Below are 12,449 nucleotides of genomic sequence, written 5' to 3' on the forward strand. Positions count from 1 at the left end.
ATTCCACTACTTTCTACGATTCACCTTTATAGTATTACCCATTCTCTTTTTATTCATATGTCTGATTCATCTATTTTTATTGCAACCTAGTAGTTAGAACAGAGGTTTTATGCTGGGTAAAATGCTTAGTGTACCCGGTCAATGGCTCTCTTGGTGCACCTGTTTTTAGGATTGGCACATGCTCTTTGTATAGGGCACACTCTACCATTAGAGTGGCCTGAAACATTATTGGTTACCTGAACGTCTTTCCACACAATGTTGTTGTGGATAATACCGCACCTGGGTGCTGCGTTACAGCATACCTTCTATGACTTCCCCTTCAGAAGTGCGTGCAGATGTTCTTGGACCTGTTAGCTCTACTTGCTGACACATATGTAGGCCAGGAACTCTAAAGAAACCTGCATCTTTCCCTGAGTATCTGGTCTCAGTCACTCTGCTTGCTGGAATACCCTGCAAATCTGAATAAACCATCAGCGTGATAATGCATCCCTGGTTTGCCGGTTGGGTAAGATGCTCCACTGCCTTCAGCCTCATCTATTCCCCCATCACTCTGCTTCTGTTTCAGAGATACGCTTCTGCTTTGTGCTTTCTTTCAGCTCTCTGCTGAATGTGTAAAGTTAATTTACAGATATTTACTTTTGTTGTATGTTTCCCACCACTTTCTTTACAGCCCCTATTCTTTGGTTTATAAAGGAGGGTAGGCCACACTAGCAGCTGTGCTTGTGATGCACTTTTACAAGCTCTTAAAAACTAGGGAGGGGGGTAGCGAACCAGGGTAGGTCAAGCGAAAGAGTAATAAAGTGGCAAAGAATTTGGCAATCTTCCTGGAGACAGGAACATATGGAAAGGAGCTATAGAAGTGAATGAGAGTGAAGGAAAGCCTTAGATAAATGGTGAGGAAAAGGCTACAGAGACAAGCTTACAGATAATTTATCATCAATGGAGATAAAGTCAGTGCCAAGACTTTTGAACTGTCATGATATATTTGAGCAGGTAATGCCGAGGCAGCCATTCCTTGTATATGTATTATCCTTTCTGTGAAGAGGTATTTCTTGAGCCGTCTTGAATCTGATGCAATATGTGGATTATATGTTTCATTCTGACAATGGCCTGTTAGCTTCCATCCTTCTGTGGTCCATAGACTGAGTACTATTACATTGAGTAATGGTGACACCTGCTATTTCAACCTTTACAAAATGCAAAATTATGGAATTAAACTCTATATAAAAGTAAATACGTTATTATTATGAGTTCTAGAGCTGGGTTCACCCTACATGATAAGGATTTTTAATTTGTTTATTCCCTAGAGACAGCAGGACCCTATATCATGTCATATGGTCACACAATTTCATCCTTCCTAGTCATTAAATATGAATCAATGACATGGGTAACCACACACATCTTGCATCAACATCTAAAGGCTGCTTTGGGAGTGATGGAGAACTCTACAGAATTGTAATTTTATGCCAACAGTTCCCATCACAATTCTCCTCACTGTGCTTATTGAAATACCGACCCTCTAGATCTAACTCAGGTATATCTTGTCTGTGCGGGGGGAGGGCTGGTGGCAAGCAGAACAGTCAGATGTTTATAGGAAAAAACTATGCATGTCTAGAAGGCGCGCAGTTCACATTCAACCCATCCCGACCGAAGGGTCTGTTTTATTTAGATTGTGGATGCACTAACGCTCTGTTAGAGCATGGAAACCTGGCCTGTACCTCTCCAACTTCGAATGTCAGTGCTCGAAAAACATGCTGTGTATCTCTATTCCACACTCCACACTTCAAGTGTGATTGACCAAGCAACACCTGTAACACAGCCAAACATGATACCATGGAGTTCATACATGGCAGTACTACATGTGAGTAATTGATGAAAATGGAAGTCTAACATGTATATCTGTAGTACATGAAAGTAGCTGATAAAAATGAGGAACTGATGATGGGGTAGCAAACAAGCATTTACTATAAATGAAAGATATTTTGGGATAAAATGCTTTGTTTTGGGAAATTGAGTATATTCTCCCAAATAAAAAGCATGAATTTGACAAAATGTGAGCATGCATTGAAAAGTTAGTGTTTGTGTCAAAATCTTTGCATTTCCAAATATAAATATTACCTACTGCGGGCGCCAGTAGGTAGTTTTTGTTAGGCCCATGTTTCTATAGATAGTGTTTTCCTTTGACTTGCCTATATGTTTGGTGCCGTTTCACAAAATTTGGGCGTGATACATCAAGTGAGAGCCAAGAAAAAGAGGCGTAGAAAAAAATACAATTTCCTATGTTAATTCCCACAGGACTTTGAACACATCTACAGCCCGAACCGCTGGATGGAATCACACCAAATTTGGCAGGAAGGTTGATTTGCTTCACAGATCACACTTTCAGTTATCCAGTGAACATCTGTTTCAGTAGTTGTTGGGAAATTTTAAGGGAAAGCAAATAAGTATATCTGGGCGATACCTAAGCAGAAATCTCCTGGTGAGATCAGATTGGCTGCCAATATTTCAACCAGGAAGTGTTGGCAGCCATCTTGGGACTGGGCTGCAAGAGAGTCCCATAAAAAAGTTTAAATAAAAGAAAAGGGGTCAGGGTAGGAATACCTGCTCATGAGCCATATGTATGAAGCCAAATTGTGATCGCAAACGCTGAATTTCGCAGAATTTCAGCGTTTTGCGACCGCAATTTAGGCAGTGTGCAATGTAGCACACAAACACCCACTCACAAAATAAGGAATCACAAAATTTGCGATTCCCTATTTTGCGAATGCATTTAAGGAATCCAAAATTGCGATTCCTTAAATGCAATGTAGGAAGCACCCAAGTTGTGCGATTTTGCCTTAAGGAATCGCAAATTACCACCAACTTCAGGTTGGTGGTAATTTGCGATCTCTTTGAAAAATGCACTTTTTTGCATTTTTCAAAGTGCCATTTGGCGCAAATACATGCCCTTATGTGCACCACATGTGCACACATGCTTATTTTAGGGCTGCAACAGGGTGTCCTATTGACACCCTTGCAACCTTGAAACTGCATTCTCAATTTGCGATTCTCTAATTGGGAATCGCAAATTGAGAATGTCTTCCCATTCATTCCTATGGGCCTTCTAGCCCATAGGAATGAATGGGAAGGTAGTCCTTATTTGTGAATCTCAATTTGCGATTCGCAAATAAGGAATATGTAGGATTTGCTAAGTATTTAGCAAATCCTACATACATTGCATTTTGCGATTCTCTAATTGCGATTCCCTAAAGATAGCAATTTGAGAATCGCAAAACGCGTTTTTCATACACATGGCCCCATGTCATGAGTGATGTAATATGTGAGATCATAAGGAGTGCATTAGGGGCATAAGTTATAGTTAGCTCAGGTAACTATAGCTGCCGAATTTCACTCGTTTTGTACGAGTGAAATCTGAGCCTAACTATATTGTCCCTGTAACCTTTGTTTTTTCAATACATTTCTATGACTTTTTTAATACTATTTCCTAACTATAACGTCCCTGTAACCTTTGGTTTTCCATTGAATTTTTAAAGTTTTGTTAATTCTATTTCCTAACTATAATTTAGATGGTTTTTTGATGTTATTACCTACCTATAATGTTCCTGTAACCTTTGTTTTTAGTGAATCTTTACGGTTCTTTAATGTTATTTCCTAACCATAACATCCCTGTAACTTTTGTTTTTTGTGTTAATTTCTAAGGTTTTATTTCCTAACCGTAACTGCTAACCTTGAAGAGGGTTATATGATGGAACCACACTCGCTGAACCATGCATGCCTTAACAACGCGGTCTTAACCACAACCGCACCTTTACAACGCATGCCTTTACAACAAATTTCATTGTAGAAGCATGATTGGTAAAGGTATATGCACGGTAAAGATTTCACCCTAGGCCCCCCCGCCCTGAGCCCTAACACCTGGCCCCATTCCTGCGATCTACCTGTCCCAGCCCTATAAACTACCCCATCCCCCACCCTGAACCCTAAAACACATCCCCAGCCCAAAAAACTACACTGACCCCAGCCTCCTGCCCTTATCCCTAAAACTGACCCCCCAGGCCTTAAAACTACCCTGACCCCAACACTCCTATCCCTGCTACAACCCTACTTACCAATCTGCTTCCTGGTCCTTCCACTCCTTCCACTTACTGTTCCAATCCCCACCCCTCTGCTCTGCTTCTAGACTGCTGACTGCTTTAGCCACACATATGTGTGCTTAAGGCAAATGATATTCCGCTTGCGCAGAAATGGCATGCGTGGTTAATCTCGCATTGTGTAGGCTGTTTCCCCTCTGAGAGTGTGTGGAAGTGGCTATATGGGTCAGTGAGTAGGTATTTGAGTGGCTGTACAGGTCTATGAGTGGGTGTGTGAGTGGCTGTATAGGTCTGTGAGTGTGTGTGTGAGTAGCTGTGTGGGTGTATGACTGATTTGGGAGTGGCTGTATGGATCTGTGAGTGTGTGTGTGATTTGCTGTATGGGTCTGTTAATGGGTGTGTGAGTGGCTGTATAGGTCTGTACGTGGGTTTGAGAGTGGCTGTGTGGGTCTGTGACTATATGTGAAGTGGCTGTATGATTGTGTGAGTAGGTTTCTAAATGTGTGAGTCTGTGTATGAGTGGCTGTATGGGTCTGTGAGTAGGTGTGTGAGTGGCTGTATGGGTGTGTGAGTGGGTGTGTTAGTGGTTTTGTGGTTGTGTGAGTGGGTATGTTAGTGACTGTATGTGTTTGTGAGTGGCTGTGCGGGCCTGCAAGCATTTGTGAAGTGGCTGAATGGATGTGTGAGTGGGTCTCTGTGTGTCTTTGTAGGCGTGTCAGTAGCTGTGTGAGTGACTGAGCCAAAACAGAACCTCACCTGACCCTTTAGCCAACCAGAGTCCATAGTTTTGCACAAACTGTCTACCTAACTGGAGTACTTTCTACTGCTTAATTAGTAAGTGCTACCTCGTGGGGTAATAACTAGTGCATATTCTACACTACAGCTGTGTAATTGACCATGAGGAAGTTCCTCCAGTGACCTTGTGTGCATGTAATTTCGGCAATATGATTGTTCTTCGAGCCTCTTGATCCGCAAATCTTTGATAACCTTCCTCTATAGAAAAGGGCAGGACTACAAAGAGGGGAATCCCCGCCAAAAAAGGGTACTTCCTCCTAACTATATGAACTAAGTGCTTCTTTGTTTGCTGGAGATGTGCTCAAAATTCCTCTGGATCAACAGCCTGTCACCAAATTCGGCGGGAAATGCACTTGGGGGGCCTTTGCATACTACAATTTATGCCTGTATGATGTGCTTTATGGGTTTTTTAAAAATAAAAATCGAATAAAGATATTTCTACAACTACTGCTACTTAGGAAAACGGGCAGGGCCTAATGGGCGGACCTTGCAGATGATGTTGGGCATTTGCATACTCAAGATAGTTAAAATTGGGAACCATTGAATCTGCTCTCAAGACAAGAAAGAAACCACTCATCACAGTCACCAGTGGTCAGATTGCGCCACAATAGATCAACAATGTATTCACCTCCATTAAGGATTTACGATTCTTTTTCAACTTGGAATATGAGAGGAAACACACACGCTTTACCTTCGCCAAGCCCAAGAAGTTAGGATAATTTGTGCTTAACAGAAGTGGAGCTTCAACCAGGACACCTACTGTGTTTCTATTTGTAAGTGCTTCAAGTAGAGGTTTAATTTCTGTGAAATGAGCATCAGGGCCATAACGCAACCTCATTTTTTTCCAAGAAGAATCCATAGTTTTGCCGAAAATTTCTACCCAACTGGAGTACGCTGTACTAGATACTTAGGGGTATATTATCAAGGACGGCGTTAAAAATTATCGCCGCTTTGGCGGCAGAAAACTGCCGCTAAAGCGGCAATAATGGGCTTGCCCTTCAGAATTCCAATAGAATGTTCTGGTGTCAACATGGGCTTCTATGGGAATTCTCCAAAGCATATTATCAAGCCCAATATCGCCGCTTTAGCTGCAGTTTTCTGCCGCTAAACCGGCGATAATCTTAACGCCGTCCTTGATAATATGCCCCTACCTTGTTGGACGTCTAGTGCATATTCTTCACTACAGAGGCATAAAGGACCATGAGATATTGTCTCCAGTGACCTTATGTGCATGTATTTTCGGCAATGTGCTTGGTCCTTCAGTGTCTTCAACCACAAATCTGTGAGAACATGAATTATCATCAAGAGAACACAATGCAACAATAAAGAGTTGAATTTCTACCAAAATAGAGGTACTTCTGTTATATTCCTAAATTAGGCCCAGTAGCAAGGCAATGTATGTCTTACATTTTCCTAACAATAACATTTCAGCTGTGATCTTTTGCACATATATGTGTGCATGACAATGTTTGATTAGTTTCCCTGAAACTAAACTTGTTTACACATCTAGCTTCGAACAACATTACAACAATGGCGTGAACATCATGTCCAAGGTCTCTTTTTGCAATATGTACAAATGTCATCTCCATCTTCATCCATGGGTCAATAGGGCTATCTCTATTTCCATAACATCATTAAATCTATACGCACATCGCGAGGCTGCTTTCTTTTATAAAAGATGATCATCCCGATAGATAAGGAGAGTAGGCACTTCAGCTGACACCGAGGGTCCCTGCATGCTGAGACTTCACCACACAGCGGTCTGACTTTTTGTGAGGAGTTTCCAGTTTGTGAGTAGGATGGGGTCCTTCATTCTATCCCATCAGGTAATGGGGTTGGATCGTCCCTTGGGAGGATTCTTGGCTTTACACCCACACACACACTAGGTACACTTAGAGTAGGATTCACATCGTAGGAGTACGCTCGATTACTGCCTTGTTTTATATGCCTGCATTAATAGTTTTTTTAGCACCATGGTAGAACTATATCTACTATTTACACTTTTGGTGCTTGTAATCACGTTTATCTGCTTCTTTATATTAATTTATATTAATCATTGCAGCACATGTATTTTATGCAAGAATTACATTGGTTCAATAAATGTATTGAAAACGTCCCACTGTGTACTCTCTGTATACTTCTCTGAGAATAAGTGAACACAAGTGACTGAGCGAAAGTATCTCTACTGTTTGCATGATCGCCAAGGGGTCTGGGTTGTCATGTTCAGTGGTTTGCCAGAAACCATTCACTCCACATTTGTAATCCACATTTGTAAAGCGCGAACAATCACCCGTAAGTGTCTCTAGGCGCTGGGGGCCATCGGAAAGATTAAGCAAGCTATTGCCCAGAGTCACAAGGTGCCGGGCTAATCAGCCGCCGGTGATCAAAACCATGGTCCCCAGATTCTAGAGTCAGTCGCCCTGGCCGCGGCCCACACCTTTTCCTTGGTAGGTTTGGCTTACTGTGGCACAGTGAGCTACCTGGTGTATAGGTCAACAAATTCTGTGGGGTGTCCGGAATGAGTCTTGGCACCAAGCCCCCAATGTATGTTGTCTAAACAAATGCGCACATCCAAGGATTACATAGGAACTACATGAAACTTCCTCTTAACTATATGAAGTAAGAGCTTGTTTGTTTGGTGGAGATGTCCTCGTATTCCTCTGCATCATGAACGAGTCACCAAGATCGGTGGGAAACACACTTGGGGGCCTTTTGGTAAACTTTTCAACAACGTGGGAAAAGGTGGGAAGACTGTTGGTGCTACTAAGGAGAACAAGGCGGGCCAAAGGTGTGGAGCTTGCTGATGATTTTGGGCATTTGGAGCCCACACAGGGCACCCAGTGTGCAATGTTGGGGACCACGGGGGTAGCCTTAACTCAATGTTTTGTCAGTCCCTTGTAGCTCCCCGCCTTCAGCAGGAGCCAGCATTGCTCTTGCATGCAGGGAGCAGCCAAAAATGCTGCTTCCTGCATATGGGAGCAATTTTTCAGCTGTTTTCCTGCCTGCTGTCAAGCAGATGAAAGGTCTGCTCCCAGCGAGCAGGAGCAGTTTCCCTGCTCCCGCCTGATGGGAGCGAGCTTACAGTTTGTTTTGCTTCACAGGAGCTGTCGAAGCTCCCACCAAGCAAAAACAAACTGCTATCTGCCGAGGGTGGGCACCTCGAGAGATAGGGAACCGGCCCTGGGGGGTTGTAGTCCCCTGAGCCAATAGTTGCTCCAGGAGGAGGGACCTCCTGTACCTTGCATAGGTCCAGCCCCAGTGAAGTGGTTGTCCGCAGGGCCGAAAAAAGCCCAGGACGGGGGGGGGGGAGGGGAGGGGGGCAGGCGCATGACCCGTTCCCACTTTAATTTTATACATGCTCCAGGGAGGTGATGGTACCCAGGCCAAAAATGGCCCAGGAGAAGAGCTGTGTGGTCCCCTTCCCCCACATACTTTTGTTTGCGTCCTAGCTAGGTGGTGGTCCATGGGCATTTTGTAGGAATTGGAGGGAGTCTTTGCGACCCCCCTCATTTTCAGGCTCACATGCCTTGGGGTACATGAGATCGGCAAGATTTGCGGTGGGTGCGCACATCTAGATATTACAAATTTGGGTTACCTTTATTATCTCGAATAGTACTGAACGGATTTACACCAAATCACAAAAAGGTCGCTCTCTGGACAAATTTGGTGTAATTCTTTTCAGTGGTTTTGGCTGTAGTCATGTCTTGTTCCAAACTGAAGTCTCTTCAGGTGTTTTGTCGATGTCTGTATCTAAATGACTTGACACTTTCACAGTTCTTGGGAAGATATGCACAGACGACATCTGCATCAAGGCAGACAATTTTATGATTCTGCAGAAATACAGAAAATGGAGGCTCAGCCTACTCAAAATGGAGTTGGGCCTTACAGTCTTTACGCCTTAATGACAGTCAGTATTTGGGCCAAAGGTAACAAGCTGGACAGGGTAACTAAAATGGACGGAAGCTAAAATGGAACCTGCCCTGTATGTGTTTAAGAACCTACATCTAACAGAAAGAAGCTTAAAAGCAAAGGATTGATAAAGATAGAATAATAGAATTATGAAGAGATACAGTCATAAGATGTATGACATTCCTCAAATAATTTCTGAACTAAGCAATCACTAAATAATCACTGAATGTGTTCTTTCTTGATCTTGCTTATCAAAACTTCATGACATATTCATTACAAATTTAAAGAATAAAAGCCCATGCTAGACACATGCATTTGATGAAATATGAAGTCATCACTTGTTGCATGTTCAATAACACGTCTTCAAACTGAACTGAAAAAGGTCTCTGCACTGGAAGACATGATCTTTACAACACCCCCCTCTTTATAAGTGTAACCAGTCCCATTACACGTTCTTTCTTTAAAAAAAAGCAAAACAGGTACAATTACTTTCTTGCATATTGATCCAGGCTGTTAACCTTTGTTTCTTTCTGCTGATTATGTCGCCTGAGCTTTTCACTGAATTGAAAGGTTGAACATTGTTTGGCTTTGATGACTGAACAAAGCCTGGGATGGCTTCTGAAAACAACAATGCAACAGAGCAGAACAGAACATCAGCTGCTGGATTATATAACAGAGCTCTTGATTTGGAAAGTACAGCGAGAGCCCATAATTTTCTGCTGAAGCTGGAGCAGAGGAAGCACAATCTTGTTGTTGTTCGAATCCAATAAAGCAGAGATGCCCTGTAGCCTTACTCTGACAAGAGCAGGTTTTGGCACTGCTGGAGGATTAGTGTTTGATGATTTTGATGAATCATCAAATTCTGCATGCTTCATGATGGGCAACTGCAGTGCAGTGCAACAGGTGAGTGCAACCTATTTGTTTGAAACAGTTCCTTTGCTTGTAGATTAACAAAGGTCAAGTACTTACAGATAGTTGCTCTGAAACTAGAAGGCCACATTTATGGTGCTGCTTCTATGTAGATAACTGTATTTCACGCTGCGTGTTTAAAAAATCGAAGTTGTTTTGCAACAAGCCAAGTCGATAGGAAATCCCGTCTTTGAACGTTTTCGAATCTCAGATGAAAAACAAGCTCTTTGCAAGGGAAAAACTATTTTCTTGCAGCTTGAGGTCAAAATACCTATTTTATAATTTAGGTCATAACAAGCTCTTCTTAATATGCCAATGTGCATAATCATCATTTGGGTGCCAAGGCACACTTTCAAAACAATCTTTTTAATAGAAAAAAATAAAATAATACCACAATGTTTTAATTCTTTTTTGCACAGTTATCATGTAGGAATAATAAGACATGAATCATTTCCTAGCAGCACATGTATGTATCTTGAAGCCAATAGGCTTTACATTAAAATCACATACAGTTGAATTGAAAATGCCATTCTGAATGTAGTCAAATTAAAAATACCATCCGGAATCGTTTCAGTTATGTTTTCTCTCCAATGCTCGTAGCCTTGGAAAGTAAGAGTTTCAACAAAATGTGCAGTGTAATTGAATCTGTGAGTGTTAATCGTGTTTATCAGATTTATTTGAAGTTTATTTGTTTTCTACAACAATCAGATGTGCTTGAGAAAGGTTTCTCTAAACGTTTTATATTTATTTATGTGCAAAGCCTTGTAGTGTTCCTATTATGTATGATGTCTAAAGGTATAACAGTGTAAATGTATAACGGCCCTCCACTCTAGTCGCCTGAGGTATCTGCAATCAATTCGAATTGTGGTTCAAGCCCTGAACTGGCTCTCCTCCTTTTTCGAAGGAAAGATGAAACAGGTATGGAGTCCTCCCTTCTCCTCGGAGCCGCGTGAACTGGCAGTGGGAGTGTTCCAGGGCTCCGCCTTGAGCCCTACATTATTAAATATATATCTTACCCCTCTTGCTCAGTTAGCAGAGTCCGTGGGTGCAAAAGTCTTGTTTTACGCCGATGCTACTCAGCTAATGTGGCAAGGGAGAAGAGTTTCCAGGGAGTCTGATCAAAACTTGTCTGGCGGGGGTCTTTCATTGAATAGCTATACACCAGCTTAAATGTAATGTGGAACAGGGGGAGATTCTTTACTTTGCACTAACCCTTCGGATATTAGGCAGACTTTTTGGCCCCAGAATGCCCCGCCTCCAAGTCCTCAGTGAGGCATTGCTTAAGAACTTAGGGGTCACATTTGATGACTGCCTGTCATTCAGGTCACAAAATAAATCTGTGGTGGTCACCTGTTTTGGGATACTGCGCTCTTTGAAAAGGTTTTACATTTTCTTTTTTTTTTTTGCAACAAAAAAAGTCATCTAAGCCCTGATAATGTCAAGGCTGGATTATGGTAAAGCACTTTATTTTGGCATACCAAAGTACCTGCTGGAAAAGCTTCAGGTAGTCCAGAACACAACAGCACATTTCCTTCTGAAACTGTCAGTTAAAGCGCCTCTATCCTCTCATTTGCGCCCCCTGCATTGGCTTCCTATCGGGAAGAGAATCTTGCTTAAGGCATTAGTGCTAGTGCACGAGGCTTTATATCTGTCCGGTGCAAAATATCTTAGAGCACGGTGCAGCTCTCATGTTTCTCCAGGAAATATGAGATCTGCCAATAAACTACTGACAGTAAGCTCCAGAATCCAGCTAGAGCGGGAGGCGGATCTTTGGCTTATCTGGGGTCAACACCATGGAACAAGCTGCCTCCAGAACTCCCTGCTGTTGGTGATCCAGCAATGTTAAAAAAAAAAGCCTGCACAGCAGGCTCTTTAGACAGGTCTAAAATGACGGAGCATACTATCACTTCGACCTGTGCAGTGTGCCGCGACACTCTACGGAGTAGCTGTGCGCAATACAAGTTACTTTCATCATCATCATCATCAATGTGTAAAATGTAAATTTCTCAGGTTTTAATGCTTTGTGAATTTTATTATAATCATAATTATAAAAACCCAACATTTTTTTGTAATTTAGAACATGTAAATATGAACCATCAATTTGCAATGTTAGCATAAACAGACAAATCAATCAATAATGTGTTGTATAGCATCAAAGTCCCATGGAATAGAAAAGGAATAATTACATAATCCATTGAAACTTTCAACACATGCCCATTGCAATTTCTCAGTGGGTCCCACACTTAATAAAGAACCCTTTCCAAAACTATGCCCCAGGGCAAAATATAAGCTGCAGTGTTGGCAGTGTAGAGATCTTGTCAAGCTCTGTGCGATGAGAGATGCAGTTGAAGTTCTCGAGCCATGGTTTGTGGAAAAGTTCTTTCAGGGACGTAATAGTCATTCAGTATCAGCAGAACTATGGTCAGCATTGTCAGCCACATGATGAAAAAGAAACACTGTTGCAGTGATCCAAGCATAGGACCACAGTGGTATCATCGTACCTGTCATAACTCTGTCATACCCTGCGCTAGTTGAAGCTTTCCCCAGCGTTTGGGATGCACTGCTTGCTGTGGTATGTGCAGGAGGAGACACCTTCCTGCACATAAACAATAATTCCCTGCCACGCAGGCACCCTTGTACTATGGTGCAAGGGTGTCTTCACTGACGATAGGCAGCTATTTTTAGCACCATTGCTAGGACTCACATAGGGGTGTGCTGTATTGTTGTTAATATGGCGCATCCCTG

This window comes from Triturus cristatus, chromosome 4_1, assembly GCF_964204655.1.
Source record: "Triturus cristatus chromosome 4_1, aTriCri1.1, whole genome shotgun sequence".
Classification (NCBI taxonomy): domain Eukaryota; kingdom Metazoa; phylum Chordata; class Amphibia; order Caudata; family Salamandridae; genus Triturus; species Triturus cristatus.